This window comes from Aotus nancymaae, unplaced genomic scaffold (genome assembly GCF_030222135.1).
Source record: "Aotus nancymaae isolate 86718 unplaced genomic scaffold, 86718_ANA_hifiasm-v0.15.2.pri h1tg000036l, whole genome shotgun sequence".
In the NCBI taxonomy this organism is placed as follows: Eukaryota; Metazoa; Chordata; class Mammalia; order Primates; family Aotidae; genus Aotus; species Aotus nancymaae.
This window is the reverse complement of record NW_026988450.1, coordinates 92,624,788-92,642,389: the sequence shown is the minus strand read 5'-3', so window position 1 is coordinate 92,642,389 and position 17,602 is coordinate 92,624,788. Positions and strand designations below refer to the sequence as shown.

The 17,602-nt window shown below is 50.9% G+C and overlaps 1 protein-coding gene across 4 annotated transcripts in view; it reads right to left on the bottom strand.

The window, feature by feature from the left end:
* The window catches only part of MROH1 (maestro heat like repeat family member 1), a 131,704-nt gene extending 117,455 nt beyond the window's left edge, over positions 1–14,249 (bottom strand). For all 4 annotated transcript variants that reach the window (XM_064384717.1, XM_012473282.3, XM_064384718.1 and 1 more), the window contains exon 1: positions 14,198–14,249. The gene's annotated coding sequence lies outside the window, so the exon portion shown is untranslated. The remainder of the gene's footprint in view (positions 1–14,197) is intronic.
* Positions 14,250–17,602: the final 3,353 nt, after the last annotated feature.

Below are 17,602 nucleotides of genomic sequence, written 5' to 3'. Positions count from 1 at the left end.
GCCCCTAATGCCTGGGTTCTAGCTGGTGAGACCCACGTTAGAACTTTCTGGAAATAAATTTGTGTTGCTTAAGGGACTAAGTTTGTGGTCTAAGCAGCAACACCCAGGGCTTCCACGGGGACAGGAATGTCAGGAGCAGCGACACCCAGGGCTTCCACGGGGACAGGAATGTCAGGAGCAGCGACACCCAGGGCTTCCACGGGGACAGGAATGTCAGGAGCAGCGACACCCAGGGCTTCCACGGGGACAGGAATGTCAGGAGCAGCGACACCCAGGGCTTCCACGGGGACAGGAACGGTGCCTGCTCCCTGCATGATTCAGGATTCCGCCTCAGTAATTAACCAAATCGATCCTAGACTAGACATCATTCTGGTCTCACCTAACAAAGCTAAAAGAAAGGGCTGACAAGATCAAACTGTTCCCAAGTACTTAGCCAGTTCCCAGCGCAAAGCTCATGATTATTAACAGGAACACAAAAATATGCAGCATCACCAACAAGGCAAAGCAACGCCAAGCATCCAATCAAAATTCACCAGGCGTGCAAAGAAGCAAGAAGAGCCAACCCATTGTGAGGACGAACCAACCAATACTAACTGATCCAGATATAATATAAAGGAAAGAGTTCAGAGACACAGACGTTAGATTGTTATTAGAACTATTGCATATATTCACAAAACTACAGGGAAAATTAAATATGTTAACACTAGGAGGTTGAAAGCAAAAGGATGGGCAAAGAAAAACATGGCTGACATTAGTTACAAGAAAGCTGGAGTCAGCTAGGCGCAGTGGCTCACGCCTGTAATCCCAACACTTTGGGAGGCCGAGATGGATGGATCACCTGAGGTTAGGAGTTTGAGACCAGCCTGGCCAACATGGAGAAACTCCATTTCTACTAAAAATACAAAACTAGCCGGGCATGGTGGCACATGCCTATAATCCCAGCTACTTGGGAGGCTGAGGCAGGAGAATCGCCTGAACTCAGGAGGTGGAGGTTGCAGTGAGATCACGCCATCGCACTCCAGTGTGAAACTCGATCTCAAAAGAAAAAAAAAGAAAAGAAAGCTAGAGTCATATTAGACAAACTAGATTTCAGAAATATTAAGTATCCTAAACCCTTTTACCTAATAACAGAGCTTCAAAATACACAAAGCCGAAACTAATAAAAACGCAAAGAAAAATAGCAAATCCAAATTATAGTACACATTTCAACATCTCTTTTTTTTTTTTGACACAGTGTTTTGCTTTTGTCACCCTAGCTGGAGTGCAATGTCAGATCTCGGCTCACTGCAACCTCTGCCTCCTGGGTTCAAGTGAGTCTTCTGCCTCAGCCTCCCAAGTAGCTGGGACTACAGGCGCATGCCACCACACCTGGCTAATTTTTGTATTTTTAGTAGAGACAGGGTTTCATCATGTTGGCCAGGCTGGTCTTGAACTCCTGACCTCAGGTGATCCACCCGCCTCGGCCTCCCAAAGTGCTGGGATTATAGGCATGAGCCACCGTACCCAGCTCTGTCTCTGATAGAACAAGTGAACGGAAAATTAGGCCAGGTAGAGTGGCTCACACCCGCACTCCTGGCACTTTGGGAGGCTGAAAGGTTGATTGTGCAAGGAAAAAAAGAATGACTTCTACCTTAAAAACTAGGGGCCCGGCACAGTGGCTCATGCCTGTTACCTCAGCACTTTGGGAGGCTGAGGCGGGTGGATCACCTGAGATCAGGATCAACCCTGTCTCTACTAAAAATACAAAAATTAGCCAGGTGTGGTGGTGTACACATGTAATCCCAGTTTCTTGGGAAGCTGAGACAGAAGAATTGCTTGAACCCAGGAGGTGGAGGTTGCAGGGAGCTGAGATCGTGCCACAGCACTCCAACATGGATGACAGAGTGGGACTCCATTTCAAAAAAAAAAGGCCAGGCGCAGGGGCTCATGCCTGTAATCCCAGCACTTTGGGAAGCTGAGGGAGGTGGATCACCTGAGGTCGGGAGTTCAAGATCAGCCTGACCAACATGGGGAAACCCTATCTCTACTAAAAATACAAAAATTAGCCGGGCATGGTGGCACATGCCTGTAATCCCAGCTACTCGGGAGGCTGAGGCACAAGAATGACTTGAACTCAGGAGGCAGAGGTTGCAGTGAGCGGAGATGGCACCACTATACTCCAGCCTGGGTGACAGATCAAGACTCCATCTAAAACAAAAAAAGAAAACTGGCCGGGCATAGTGGCTCACACCTGTAATCTCAACACCCTGGGAGGCCAAGATGGGTGGATCATCTGAGGTCCGGAGTTCAAGACCAACCTGGCCAACATGGCGAAACCCTGTTTCTACTGAAAATACAAAAATTAGCCAGGCGTGGTGGTGTGTGCCTATAATCCCAGCTACTCAGGAGGCTGAGGCAAGAGAATCACTTGAACCTGGGAGGTGGAATTTGCAGTGAGCCAAGATCACATCGTTGCACTGCAGCCTGGGGACAGTGTGAGATTCTGTCTCAAGAAAAAAAACAAAAAAGAAAGAAAACTATAAACCAATATTCTTATGGACAATAATTCCTTATGGACGCAAATTCTTAATATTTATCAAATCATTATCTAGAAACATATAAAAAGAATAACTCCATCATGATCAAATGGGGTTTATCCCATATATATATATATATGTGTGCGTGTGTATATAAATATGTGTATTATATATATTCATTTACATATATATATACACTTTCATTTTTTTTGAGATAGAGTCTCACTCTATTGCCCAGGCTGGAGTGCAGTGGCGTGATCTTGTCTCACTGTTATCTCTGCCTTCTAGGTTCAAGCAATTCTCCTGTCTCAGCTTCCTGAATAGCTGAGATTACAGGCATGCCACTATGCCCAGCTAATTTTTGTATTTCTTTTAGAAGATATGGTATTTTGCCATTTGCCCAGGCTGGTCTCAAACCCCTGAACTCAGGTGATTCGCCAATCTCAGCCTCCCAAAGTGCTAGGACTACAGGCGTGAGCCACTGTGTCTGGCTGGTTTTAATATTTTTAAATTCAGCTGATATAATTCATAACGCTAACAAACTAATAAAGAACAACCATATGATCATCTCAATAAATGCAGAAAAAGCATTTGTCACAATCCAACATTCACTTATGATAAAAATTCTCAAGAAGAGGCTGGGTGTGGTGGCTCACACTTATAATCCCAGCACTTTAGGAGGCCGAGGTGGGTGGATCACGAGGTCACAAGTTCGAGACCAGCCTGGCCAACACGGTGAAACTCCGTCTCCACTAAAAATATAAAAATTAGCTAGGTGTGGTGGTGGGCGCCTGTAGTCCCAGCTACTCAGGAGGCTGAGGCAGGAGAATTGCTTGAATCCAGGAGGCGGAGGTTGCAGTGAGCTGAGATCGCGCCACTGTACTCTAGCTTGGGCAACAGTGCTAGACTCCATCGCAGAAAAAAAAATTCTCAAGAAGAGAAGGGAACTTCCTCAACTAGGAAGAGAAGAGAACTTGCTCAACTTGTTAAAGAATACCTAAGAAAAACTGGCTGGGCATAGTGGTTCATGCCTATAATCCCAGCACTTGGGAGGTCAAAGCAGGTGGATCATTTGAAGTCAGGACTTAGAGACCAGCCTGGCCAACATGGTGAAACCCCATCTCTACTAAAAATATAAAAATTAGCCTGGCGTGGTGGCGAGCGCCTGTAATCCCAGTTACTCAGGAGGCTGAGGCAGAAGAATCACTTGAACCAGGAAGCGGGGGTTGCAGTGAGCCGAGATTGTGCCACTGCACTCCAGCCTGGGTGACAGAGCAAGACTTCATCTCGAAAAAAAAAAAAAAAAAAAAACACCTAAGAAAAACCTATAGTTAACATCATACAGTTGGCCCTTGAACAACACGGGTTTCCACTGCGTGGGTTCACTTATACGCAGACTTTTGTCAATAAATATACTGGAAAACTTTTTGGAGATTTGTGCACTTTGAAAAAACTTTTCAAAGTGCAAAATCAAAAAAATTAAGAAAATGTGAAATATGTCATGAATGCATAAAATATATGTAGATACTAGTCTATTTTATCATTTACTACCATGAAATATACAGAAATCTATTGTAAGAAGTTAAAATTTATCAAAATATACATGCACACTTACAGACTATACATGCTGCCATCTGCAGTCAAGAGAAATCTAAACAAACATAAAGATGCAGAAGTGAATCACAACTACACGGAATTAACTGTAGCACATAGTGTACTGCTGTGATAATTTCACAGCCACCTCTCACTGCTACTGCAGCGAGCTCAGGCATTGAGTGTATCTGCTTAAAACACCATGGGACACCATCATCCTCACATGAGCAGTTTGCAGTAAAACCCATTGCCTGTGGTTCTCCCACATTTTTCATCATGTTCAGTCAGTGACTTTAATGACACCATGGGACCCACACACAGTGCCAGTAGTGATGATCAAAGTGTTCCCAAAAAGTGGAAGAAAGTCATGACTTTGTAAGAACAAGCTGAATTGCCTGGTTTGTACCATAGCCTGAAGTCTACAGCCACAGTTGCCACCACTTAAAGATAAATGAATACAGCAAAAGGACCATTTTTTTTTTTTTTTTTTTGAGACAAGAGTCTCACTCTGTCACCAGGCATCAGGCTGGAGTGCAGTGGCGCAATTTCAGCTCACCACAACCTCTCCCTCCCATCTTCAAGCGATTCTCCTGCCTCAGCCTCCCGAGTAGCTGGGACTACAGGCACGTGCCACCACGCCCAGCTAATTTTTGTATTTTAGTAGAGACAGGGTTTCACCATGTTGGCCAGGATGGTCTCGATCTCTTGATCTCATGATCAGCCCACCTTGACCTCCCAAAGTGCTGGGATTACAGGCGTGTGCCACCATGCCCAGCACATAAGGACCATTTTTAAAAAAAAGAAAAGGAAATTCATGAAGCCATCACTACAGCTACACCAGCAGATGTAAAAACCTTGCTCTTTTTGTGAAAAATCTTTTTACCTTGTATTGAAAATGCAGCTTTCATGTGGATGCAAGTTTCCTCTAAGAAAGGCATACCAGGCCGGGCAAGGTGAGTCACTCCTGTAATCCCAGCACTTTGGGAGGCAGAGGTAGGTAGATCACAAGGTCAGGAGTTCGAGACCAGCCTGGCCAAGATGGTGAAATCCCATCTCTACTAAAAATTACAAAAAAATTAGCCGGGCTGGGTGGCACAGGCCTGTAATCCCAGCTACTCAGGAGGCTGAGGCAGGAGAATTGCTTGAACCTAGGAGGTGGAGATTGCAGTGATCCAAGATAGTGCCACTGCACTCCAGCCTGGGCCTGTAATCCCAGCTACTCAGGAGGCTGAGATGGGAGAATTGCTTGAACCCAGGAGGCGGAGGCTGCAGTGAGCTGAGATCACACCACTGCACTCCAGACTGGGTGACAGAGTGAGACTTCGTCTCAAAAAGAAAGGCATACCTGTAGACTTTAACATGATTTGAGAAAAAGCAAAGTCATTGTACAACAACTTGAAGCAAAAGGAAGGAAAAGATCTAAAGCTGGGGATTTAATGCCAGCAAAGGATAGTTTGATAGTTTAGAAAGGAGTTTTGCAAAAAATGTCAAGATAACAGGAGAAACAGCTTCTGCCAACCAAGAGTCATCAGACAAATTATGGACATCATGAAAAAAAGTCACTGAGAAGAAAGGACATTGCCTGAACAGGCTTTTAGCACAGACGAAAGCGTCCTATTCTGGAAAAACATGCCGCAAAGGACATTTATTAGTAAGGAAGAGAAGCAGCACCAGGATGTAAGGTGGGAAGGGGTCTGCACAACTGTTTTTACAGTTAGGACTGCGCTTACCTATAAAGCTAAGCACTGAGCCTTGAAGGGAAAAGACAAACATCACCTGCCAGTCTTCCGGCTGTACAAAAGGAAAGCCTGGACAAGATCCCTTTTTTTAGATTAGTTACATCCATGCTTTATCCCTGAAGTCAAGAAGTACCCGCCAGTAAGAAAATATCTTTTAAAGTCTTCTGTTGTTTTGAGACAAGGTCTCACTCTGCCACCCAGGCTGGAGCGCAATCACAGTTCACTACAGCCTCCACCTCCTGGGCTCAAGCGATCCTCCCACCTCAGCCTCTTGAGGACCTGGGACTACAGACACATGCCACCACAGCCAGCTCACCATTTTTTTTTTTTTCCCTTCACCAGGGCCTTTGCTCTGATCCAGCTCAGTTTTTAAAAATTTTTTTAGAGATGGGGTCTTTCGTGTTGCCCAGGCTGGTCTCAAATTCCTGGACTCAAGCAATCCTCCTGTCTTGGCCTCCCAAAGTGCTGAGATTATAGGTGTAAACCACCATACCAGGCTATAACAACTATTTATGTAGCCTTTATATTGTATTATTATAAGTAATCCAGAGATTATTTAAAGTATATGAGAGGATGTGTGTAGGGTCATATGCACACCCTTTTATATCAGGGACTTGAGTGTCTAAATTTTGGTATCTGCAGGGGTTCCCGGAAAAAATCCCCATAGATATAAAGGGAAGACCATACAAAGAACCAAGAATACCAGCCTGGGTAACACAGCAAGACCTCATTGCTACAATTTTTTTTTTTTTTTTTTTTGAGACGGAGTTTCGCTCTTGTTACCCAGGCTGGAGTGCAATGGTGCGATCTTGGCTCACCGCAACCTCCGCCTCCTGGGTTCAGGCAATTCTCCTGCCTCAGCCTCCCGAGTAGCTGGGATTACAGGCACGCGCCACCATGTCCAGCTAATTTTTTGTATTTTTAGTAGAGACGGGGTTTCACCATGTTGACCAGGATGGTCTTGATCTCTTGACCTCGTGATCCACCCACCTCAGCCTCCCAAAGTGCTGGGATTACAGGCGTGAGCCACCGCGCCCGGCCCAAATTTTTTTTTTTTAAATTAGCCAAGTGTGGTGGCACACACCTGTAGTCCAGGCTCCTCAGGAGGCGGAGGCAGGAGGATCCCTTGAGCCCAGGGTTTCAAGGCTGCAGTGAACTGAGATGGTTCCACTGCTCTCTAGCTTGGGCGACAGAGACCAACCCTGTCTTTTAAAAAAGCAGGGGCGGTGGGGAGCACAGTGGCTCACACCTGGAATTTCAGCACTTTGAGAGGCTGAGGCCTCTCACTTGTGCCTCTCATAGGGGAGGGGAGGGGAGGGGAAAGGAAAGGAAAGGAAGAAGGGAGGGAGGGAATAGGTAAATATTTTAGTCTTGAATAGGAAATGCTTTTCTATGCCAAATATAAAACCCCAGATGCCATAATGAACATAATTCAGTTTGACCATATAAAAATTTTAGGCCAGGTGTGGTGGCTCACACAGCACTTGGGAGCTGAGGCAGGCGGCTCACTTGAGCCCAGAAGTTCAAGACCAGCCTGGGTAACACAGTGAAACCCTGTCTCAAAAAACAAAAAAACTAGCCAGGCATGGAGGCCTGTATCTATAGTCTAAGCTACTTAGGAGGCTGAGGTGGGAGGATGGCTTGAGCCTGCAAGATCAAGGCTGCAGTGAGCTGTAATCACGCCATTGTACTCAAGCCTGGATGACACAATAAGACCCTGTCTCAAAAAAAAAAAAAAATTAACTTCTGAATGTCAAAATCATGTATTTTTAAAAACCAGGTACTACACCATTTAAATCACACCCACAACCCATCCCGCACACCCCAGTGGAGCATAAACTAAATGAAAAACGAGGTGACACAGGCAAGAAAACAGGCGATGGGATTACAGCAAACCAGTGGAGACCCCTAAAAGAGCAGACGACCTACAGCCTGGGGCAAAATGTTTGCAAACCACACGTCTGAGAAACAGTTAATGTTTACAACATATAAGGAATTCAGCTCAGTAGCAAGGAAGCAGTCCAACTTAAAAAGGGGCAAAGCAGGAGATTGAGAACAGCCTGGCAGCAAAGCGAGACCCACATCTCTACAACAAAACAAAAAATTATAGCCAGGCATGGTGGCATGCACCTATAGTCCCAGCTACTTGGAAGGCTGAGGCAGGAGAATGGCTTGAATCCAGGAGGTGGAGGTTACAGTGAGCCGATATCGTGCCACTGCACCTGGGCAACAGAGCCAGACTCCGTCTTAAAAAAAAAAAAAGATAAAATAAAAACAGAACTGCCATATCATCCAACAATCCTGAGTACATATCCAAAGGAAATAAAATTAGGATCTCAAAAAGAAATCTGCACTCCCATAGTTACTGCAGCACTATTCACAAAAGCCAGGATATGGAATCAACCGAAGTGTGCATCGATGAATGAATGAATAAAGAAAATGTGTTATTATTTAAAGAAAGAAGAAAATGAAAACAAAGAAAATGTGGTATATATCACAATGAAACATTATTTATTCAGTCTCAAAAAAGAAGGAATGCAGCCAGGTGGAAAGCCGGGCACAGTGGCTCATGAGTGTAATCCCAGCACTTTGGGAGGCCGATGCCAGGGGATCACAAAGTCAGGAGATGGAGACCATCCTGACTAACACAGTAAAACGCCATCTCTACTAAAAATACAAAAAATTAGCTGGGCGTGGTGGGGTGTGCCTATAGTCCCAGCTACTCAGGAGGAAAATGGCTTGAACCCAGGAGGCAGAGGTTGCCGTGAGCCGAGACCACACCACTGCACTCCAGCCTGGTGACAGAGTAAAACTCCATTTCAAAAAAAAAAAAAAGGAATTTGACTGGGCGTGGTGGCTCATGCCTGTAATCCCAGCACTTTAGGAGGCTGAGGCAGGTGGATCGCTTGAGGTCAGGAGTTCGAGACCAGCCTAGCCAACATGGTGAAACCATCTCTACAAAAAATACAAAAATTAGCTAGGCGTGGTGGCAGATGCCTATAATCCCAGCTACTTGGGAGGCTGAGGCTACAGAATCACTTGAACCTGGGAGGCAGAGATTGCAGTGAGCCGAGATCATACCATTGCACTCTAGCCTGGGCAACAAGAGCGAAACTTGGTCTCAAAAAAAAAAAAAAAAAAAACAACGGAAGGAATTCCTGTCATTTGTGAGAAATGTGACGAACTAAAGGACGTTATATGAAATAAAATAAGCCAGGAATAGAAAGACAATCACATGATATCACATGTGGAAACTCAACTTCTATGGCAAGTTGAACTCACAGAAGCAGAGAGTAGAATGCTACCTCAGGGCTGGCAGAGGTGGAGGATTGGGAGATCCTGGTCAAAGGGTACAATGTTTCAGTTAGACAGGAAGAATAAATTCAAGAGATCTATCGCACAACATGGTGACTACAGGTAACAACAATGCGATATATATTTGAAAATTGCCGAGAGTAGATTTTAAGTGTTCCCAGTCCGAGTAGAAAGTATATGAGGTCACGTATATGTTAATTAGCTTGATTTAGCCATTACACAGGTATACATATTTCAAAACAGGTTAGATACCACAAACATATACAATTTTGTCAATTAAAGTAATTTTTAAAAATCAAAAGAAGGTCAGGCACGGTGGCTCATGCTTGTAATCCCAGCACTTTGGGAGGCTAAGGCGGATGGATCACCTAAGATCAGTAGTTCAAGACCAGCATGACCAACATTGAGAAATCCCATCTCTATTAAAAATACAAAATTAGTTGGGTGTGGTGGCACATGCCTGTAATCCCAACTACTTGGGAGGCAGAGGCAGAAGAATGGCTTGAACCCAGGAGGCGGAGGTTGCAGTGGCCTGAGAGTGAGCCACTGCACTCCAGCCTGGGGAACAAGAGCAAAACTCCATCTCAAAAAAGAAAAGAAAGAAAAAAAGAAAAAAAATTCCAGAAATGAATTTTTTTTTTTTTTGAGACGGAGTTTTGCTCTGTCGCCCAGGCTGGAGTGCAATGTCATGATCTTGGCTCACTGAAACCTCTGCCTCCCGAGTTCAAGTGATTCTCCTGCCTCAGCCTCCCAAGTACCTGGGATTACATGCGTGTGCCACAATGCCTGGCTAATTTTTGTATTTTTAGTAGAGATGGGGTTTCACCACATTGGCCAGGCTGTCTTGAATTTCTGACCTCAGGTGATCCGCCTGCCTTGGCCTCCCAAAGTGCTAGGATTACAGGCATGAGACACCACGTTCAGCCTGAACTCATGTTTTAAATTGTATGCTGTCCTGAATATTGTCATAAATTGTTCTATTTTATTATTTGTTGTTGCCAACTCTTACTGTGCCTAATTTATAATTAAGTTTTATCAAAGGTATATAGGTACGGGACGTATCCCTGTGGATAGGGAAGGACTACTGTGTGCAAAGGAGCTTGTGCACATCACTCTCTTTCCTGATAAACAGGAAAAAGAGCAAAGGATGTTCAAGAATTCTCATGAGAGAGAGAGATGGCCAGCAGACATATGGGGATCGTGCTGCCTGACCCTAGGACAAGCAGATGCACTCGCCTGCTCTTCCAGAGCTGACAGCAGTGCAGCATGGTGGTGAGGAAAAGTTCCCTCGTCCACATGGTCGCAGGGCATGCGATGCGGGTGTGGCTCGCTTTTTCAGTGCCCCACTGCTCAAACCTCTAGGGGAGCATACAGATGGGCAGGCTGTGGGGCTCCAACCCCATGGCAGTGTCTAGGAGTGAATGTTTACAGCTGAAGCCCCAGTGGCCGTGTGTTATAGGGTGCTCTTTTGGTTTGCCATCTATAGGAGGCTTGTGTTAACCACCAGACCCTCTATATCCTGGGTTCTTGCCCTCTGGTGTACTGGAAGAATCGGATCACATGGGCTTGGAGAATGAGTGTAAAGTTTTATCAAGTGGAAGTAGCTCTCAGCCGATGGGGGAGCCAGAAGGGAGATGGTCTTCTCCTGGAGTTGGGCCGCTTGGCAGCCCAAGCTCTCCTCCGACTGCCCCAGCCAAACTTGGCCTCGCCCAGTCAGTCGATGGCCTGCCAGTGTGCTGGGATCTGTTGGTGTGCTCTTCTACCTGCATGCTCCCTTTGAGGTCCAGCTGCTTGTGTCTTCTTCCACCAGTCTGCTCGTCTCCATGTCCAGCTGCCGGTGCCCCCGCCTTGTCCCCGTCTCTTGGGCCTTTTTTTTTTTGAGATGGAGTCTGGCTCTGTTACCCAGGTTGGAGTGCAATGGGGTGACTTCGGCTCACTGCAACCTCCGCCTCCTGGGTTCAAGCGATTCTCCTGCCTCAGTCTCCTGAGTAACTGGGATGACAGGCACGTCCCACATTTTTGCATTTTTAGTAGAGACAGGGTTTCACCACATTGGCCAGGCTGGTCTCAAACTCCTGACCTCATGATCCACCCACCTCGGCCTCCCAAAGTGCTGGGATTACAGGTGTGAGCCACCACGCCTGGCCTAGGTCTCGGATTTTTATAGGCATAGGATGGGGGCATGGAAAACCAGGGTGGCCTTGGGAAATGCAACATTTGGGCAGGAAGGCAAGAGTGCCTGTCCTCACCTAGGCCCATGGGGGTGGAGTCCTCGTCAGGGACCATGCCCTCCTCTACCCAGCACTTCCCTTCCCCTGTTCCCTAAGGGGCCACACTCTTCACTTCCCAGCACTCCCATATCAGTGGCTAGATGAGGGCTCAGTGGCAGAGTCAGGTGCCCAGCCCCTCCTTACGTGTGCTTACTGTGCAGCCATGAGCAGGTGTGGAAAATCCCTGCTCCCTGTCCCAACACCTATAAATTGTGATGATCAGCGATGACCAGCACCTCTAGGTGTAGGCCACATGGCAAAAAGTCTCGTGAGTCAAAGACTTGCAATGAGGCCAGCACACAGTTGAACACCCACAGCATCTTGATTGGTGGGGACAGGAGCTATTCAGGTGCCGGTGCCAGTCGCAGAGAATGAGTAACAGCCACAACAGGCCTGAGTGGCCAAACACCCACTTTTCCACATCTATCTACAGACGCTCTCACTAGTACACAGACACGTATGCAATGGGGATGTCAGAAAAAAACATAAATGCTAATCAGGGTTCTGGTTAACAAAAAGCAAACAAACAGGAGAAGGTGGCAGGCAGGATTGATAGGGCTTTCTCTCCCTCTACAGCACACATTTCTGTGTAAATGAAAGAACTGCTTCCTCTTCATTCCACTCAACCACATTTAGTAAACACCCACCAGTCACATCTCAGGCCCAGAGTTCCTGACTTGAAAACCCTCCGGCCACAAAAAGTACTATGGATGCCACACCTATGCACACAACAGAGGTGCTGGGTTAGAAAGGGATAAGTCGGGGGTGTACGAGGTTGTAAAGGCCACAGAAACCATAGCCCAGAAGCAATGGTGAGCCAGCCTGCAGGGCCGGGTGTGTGCAGGGAGATTGGGAGGTCACAGAATGCCCCACCCATGCGTCGGGTCCAAGGAACCTCCTCTCCTAGCACAGCAGCCACAGAATCAACTTCCAAAGTCACCAACAAGGCCTTGGGCTGATGACCCAGGGAAATGCAATCCCACAGCCCACTGCTCACAATTCACTGAGAACATGGTTCCTCAACATAGGCCATGCAAAGCTGTGTCACTGGTGCACATGCAAACCCCAAAACCAGGTAGCCCCTCCAGCTCAGGGAAGAAAGCACATTTCTCATGACGTGCAGCAGTCTGTGTTCTCTGAGTACTGGCTAGGAGCTGGCAAGAGCCATGGGAGCCCTTCCTGGTGCTCCTACCACAAAGAGGCCAATCTGTGTGGACTGGCACACACAGAGGATGTCTCTACCCCAAATAACCCAGCTCCATGAAAGGGGGCTATGAGGCCTCAGGCTGTCAACCACAGAGAGCAGCAACCAGACTTCTCTCCTGGACCTCTGTGGCCCCAGGGAAAGAAAACTAAGCACAGGCGCCTGTTTCCTGCCACAGGGAACAGCCATGAGCTCAGGAAAGCACACATCCCACAGCCTCCACCTCTGAACCCCTAGTGTCCCTTAGAAGTCAGCAATCAACCCCAGCTTGTGGGAAATGGCCAGATGCAGGTCTCCACAAGCCACAGCAGCCTGCACATCAGTTTCAAATTAACAAAGACAACTCAACCTCAGGTCATTCCACTCTGACACCAAAGAGAGACCAGAGACACCTGCTCCCAGGGGCCTTGAGAGCCTGAGACTGAGCACCCAGGGTGCCCAGACTGTCCATGCAGCCACATCACAAACACCTACCACCAATGAAACAACGATTCCCACACACATCTCCAGCCCTCAACTCCCCAGGACCCGGTGTCCTCGGGGCATCTCCATCCACGGTCACAGAACTGAGACCCAACAGCTCTAAACTCACCTCACCACCCTCACCTGACTTCTCACTGCCCCTACCCTGCCTGCCTCTTACAGCATCGTGTGCATTCACCACCGACCCCTTCCAAAGTGGTCTCTGCCTCCAAGGCTGTCCCCCACCCGACCGCTGCTCCGCCCACATCCCTAGGTTCGGCCACACCCCCATACCCCTTTCTGCTTACCTCACTGCACTTGAGTTTATGGGTATGTCCCATCCCCACCCGGGCCGGCAAAGGAGCCCCTCCCCAGAGCGTGTAGGACGAGCCACCGGAGCCCAGAGCGCTCTCCTCTGACCCAAACCCTGCAGCTGCACTGACGCTGCGGGGAGATCCGACCCCAAATCGGCCGGCCAGCTCCTGCTCCGCAGCCCCTAGGTCCCGCCTCGGCCGAGAGAGGGCTGGCTCCCCGCGGCCCTGCCAGCTCTGTGCCCTGCGCGCTATGACCAGTCATCCTCGTGACTAGGACAAATCACCTTCCTGCTCGGCATCGGCAGAGAATACGGAAGGCTCACGGAGGCCTCGGGGCACGCGGCTTTGGCAGGCTCCGGGCTTATGCTTGGCTTCCCAGAGACAGGACCCCCCGGTGGCCCCACTGGGGGACCGCCGCGCTCCCGGGGAGGGATGAGCGCCGGGGACCGCCGCGCTCCCGGGGAGGCGCGGGCACCGAGGAACACCGCGCCCCCCGAGGAGGGCGGGCAAGCCGCCGAGACCACTTAGCGGCGCGAAGGAGGAGGAGCACAGCCGCAGACTTCCGGCCTCTCTTCCGGGCTGTTGCGCGGCGCACACCTGGGCCAAGGACCCCGCAACACCCACGACCCTCCCGGCGCTCGCCCGGTGACCTTGGGGAGGCGCCTCCGGACTCAGCTTCCTCCGCGGCCCGGCCAAGGGAGCGGTCCCCAGACCCTCCAGCCCAGACTTCCCCAAGGGGCGCTTGCCCAGCGCCGCTGAAGGCTCATCCTCGCCCGCCGTTTACCTGAGGAGCCGCAGCCAGCGCGACCCAGGCGCCGCCTTCCCGCCCAGCAGCTGCCCGGAGTGGGCGGAGCCACGCGCGCCGAGCCCGCCTCCGCTACCTTCAGACCAACCGCAACCCGGAGCGCGGCAGTAGGTCCCCGCCCCCGAAAGATCTCTGCACTTATTGGTCGGAGGCACGTCTCTCATGCTCGCTCCACCCCGCCCACCTTCATTTGCAAAGCTGGAGTGCGCAGACTCCGCCTCACGCTCGGCCCCGCCCCCCGGCTGCTTCTTGGTCACCGCCTCTGACTGTTGGGCGCCGGCGCAGCCTTCAGGCTCGTGATAAAGACTGCAGTCCCGGGGCGCAGCTGTCCCCGTGTCCCCATCGGACGCACAAGCCCCGGCGACCTCTACTCCCAGACGCCGCGCGCGCGTTGCGGCCGCTCGCAAAGCACACGCCCACCCTCCGTCTGACCGGAAGCGCCCGCTGGAAGCTGCGGCACCCGAGGGCGGGCAGGACTGGCGCGGCCCTGCGCTCGCTGGGAAGGAGGCGGCCAGCGGGGTCCCGGGGACTCGGGACGCGAAAAGAGCGACGTGAAGAAGGAGAGCGCTCCCCGAGGAGCGTCCCGCCCGCGCGTCCAGGGCGGGGTATTGGGCTCCCGCTTGGGGGACGGCGCCCAGGAGCGCGCAGGACCCCTCCCGGGTGCGAGAGAGGCCCCTGCAGCGACGTCCCACGCACAGGCCTTGGCACCGGTGGCCCCGCCTCCTCCCGGCCTCGGTGCCGCCCCCGCTCCACGCACACCGGCTGCCGAGCGCAGCGCAGCCCCGCTGTCACTCCGACCGCAGACGAACGCCCGCCCCTCCGACAGGGGCAGGCCTGAGTCTGCACTTTGCTCCCGAGGGCTGCCCAGTGAAGCCCCGGGTTTGAATTCAGGTGCAGGCATCGGGACTGCAAAGGGAGGGTGGACAGAGCCAATGGCCGTTCTGATCCTGCAGTCGTCACTTGGCTTGACACTCGCGGGCTTCCAGCTGGGTCCTGGCACAGGTGGTAGCCGGGAGGGAGAGGAGGTGCGCCGCCGGGGCGCAGGCTCCCAGGCTTCGCAGCAGAGCCCGGAGGCTCAGCCACCCTGGGCCAGGACCACCTGGCTCCAGCTCTACGGTGACTGCTTCTTGCAGCCCCCACCTTCGCCGAACTCCACCCTGCCCCCGTGCCTCTCCAGACCTTCTGACTCTTGAGCAATCAATCCCACTTGCCTGGAGCAGTTTCCCTTTTTTTCTAACCCCTAGGTCAACCACAAACAGGTTTGTTTTTTCTGAGGTCTCACTGTCACCCAGTCTGGAGTGCAGTGCGATGAGGGCTCACTGCAAAGTCAGCCTCACCGGGCACAGGTGATCCTCCCACCTCAGCCTCTGGAGTACCTGGGACCACAGGCACACCACCACACCCGGCTGATTTTTAAATTTTTTGGAAGAGACAGGGTCTCACTATGTTGCTTGAGCTGGGTTTTCTTGTTGTTGAAACGAGGCCTCTCACTGTCGTGCAGGCTGGAGTGCAGTGGCATGATCATAGCTCAAGCACCCTTAAATTCCTGCACTCAAGTGATCCTCTTGCCTCAGCCTCCCAAATAGCTGGGACTGCAGGTAGGCACCACCATGTCTGGCTAATTTTTTAATTTTGTTGCAGAGACAAGGTCTCACTATGTTGGCCAGGCTGGTCTGAAACTCCTGGGCTCAAGAGATCCTCTTGCCTTGGCCACCCAAAGTGCTGGGATTACAGGCATGAGCCGCTACACCCAGACCTTGTCCTTATTTTCTGTATCCCAGGCAATTTGCCAAACAAGAGCTGTGTGTCAGCAAGGAATATCAAACACATGCCTTGCTCTCAAGAAGCTCATGGTCTAAAAGGAATAAGAAAATGCGTCTCCAGTTTACGCCAGCCCGTTCCAGGGCCTTTGCTGCAGCAAACATGCCACATACACCCACAGATCTTGGTGGAGGAGACTCCAATTCCCCAGACTCACTGGCCTGTATCAAGCACTGGGCCCTTGCAGACATTCCCAGGATGGCTGCCCAGCAGGCAGCCCTGCCCTCCAGGCCCACAGCCACTGTGCTTCCAGCTCACAGCAGAGATCATACATTTGGGTCCAGGCTCCGCCACCACCATGGGGCCTCAGTTTCACCATCTGTAAAGCAAGTACTGGTTGTTAGGACTTGAGATCCTAGATGTGCATTGCCCCCACAGGCCGGGCACTTGGGTGTGTTCTGTGAACGGGGTCAGGACTGCTACAGGTGGTAGTTGTAGCTGGTACGACTGCCCAGAATGACACCTGGCACTCAGACGTTAGCAGTAATAGTGCGTACAGGGCACTCTGGGTGCCCGAAGGGAGGGGCAAGGTTGGCTTCTGTCTCTGGAGCTGTAGATCAGAGGTGGGCTCAAGGGTGGGGCCCTTACTTGCCCTGGGGTGTGCGGTCAAGTGTTCAGAGGGCTCTAGGTGGGAGGCTTCCTGCACCCTGCTGGCCTCGGCAGGAGGTGCTTCAGGCTCCAGTGGAGAAGGCCAGGAGACTGGGCTCCTGCCTGCCTTTCTCTGGCTCAGCCCACCTTAGGGCCCAGCTGAGTGTGGCCACAGCACCCTCTCAAAGGCGGAGGGGGTGCAGCTGAAACAGTGGTTGGCACATATGTGTCCTTTTTCCTTTCCTTTTGCCCCAGAAATCCCCACCCTAATTTCTTTAACGGCTCTCTGTGGCCAGCCATGTCCAGAGGGGTCCAGAGGCCTCACCCTGGCTCTAGCCCTTGAAATGGGTTTTCACCCCACAGAGAGTGGGCCCCATGTGGGCAGGACTGGCCCCACAAGATGTCCTCAGTGGGCAGGTCCCCAAAACAAGAAGACATATCCTTCCAGGGCACAGTGGAGGTACAGCTCTAGAATTCTCCATCCTAGAACCTGCCTGTCCTCTCCCAGAGCTAGCCCTCGCCCTGCCCAGTCCAGACTGTGCCAGCCCTGCCCTGAGCTCACAGCCCCATCACTCCCTGCCTCTGCCCCAGTCCCAGCAAGCCTTCGGAACCCTGGCTGCTGCGTCAAGAGGGGTGCAGTTCCCACCCAGCCCCCACCACCCTGGCACCTGCCCTCTGACACGTCAGCCTCAGCTGTGCCCCCCAAGACTGCTGAAGCTGGACCACCATGGTACACTGCCCTCCATGAAGGGTAACAGCAGGCGGAAGCTGGATCAGAGAACCTTTGTGGAGCAGGTGCGTGAGTGCAAGGACAATGGTTACCTGCTCTCCTTCAAGAAGATCGGTTCTGGGGCCTTCTCCAAGCTGTACTTGGCCTATGCCACCCATGAGCATTTGCAGCACAACCCCAAGCTGTCCTCCGTGCAGGCAGGTGCCACACCATGGTGAGGCAGGCTTACCTCCTTCCCCAAGGGG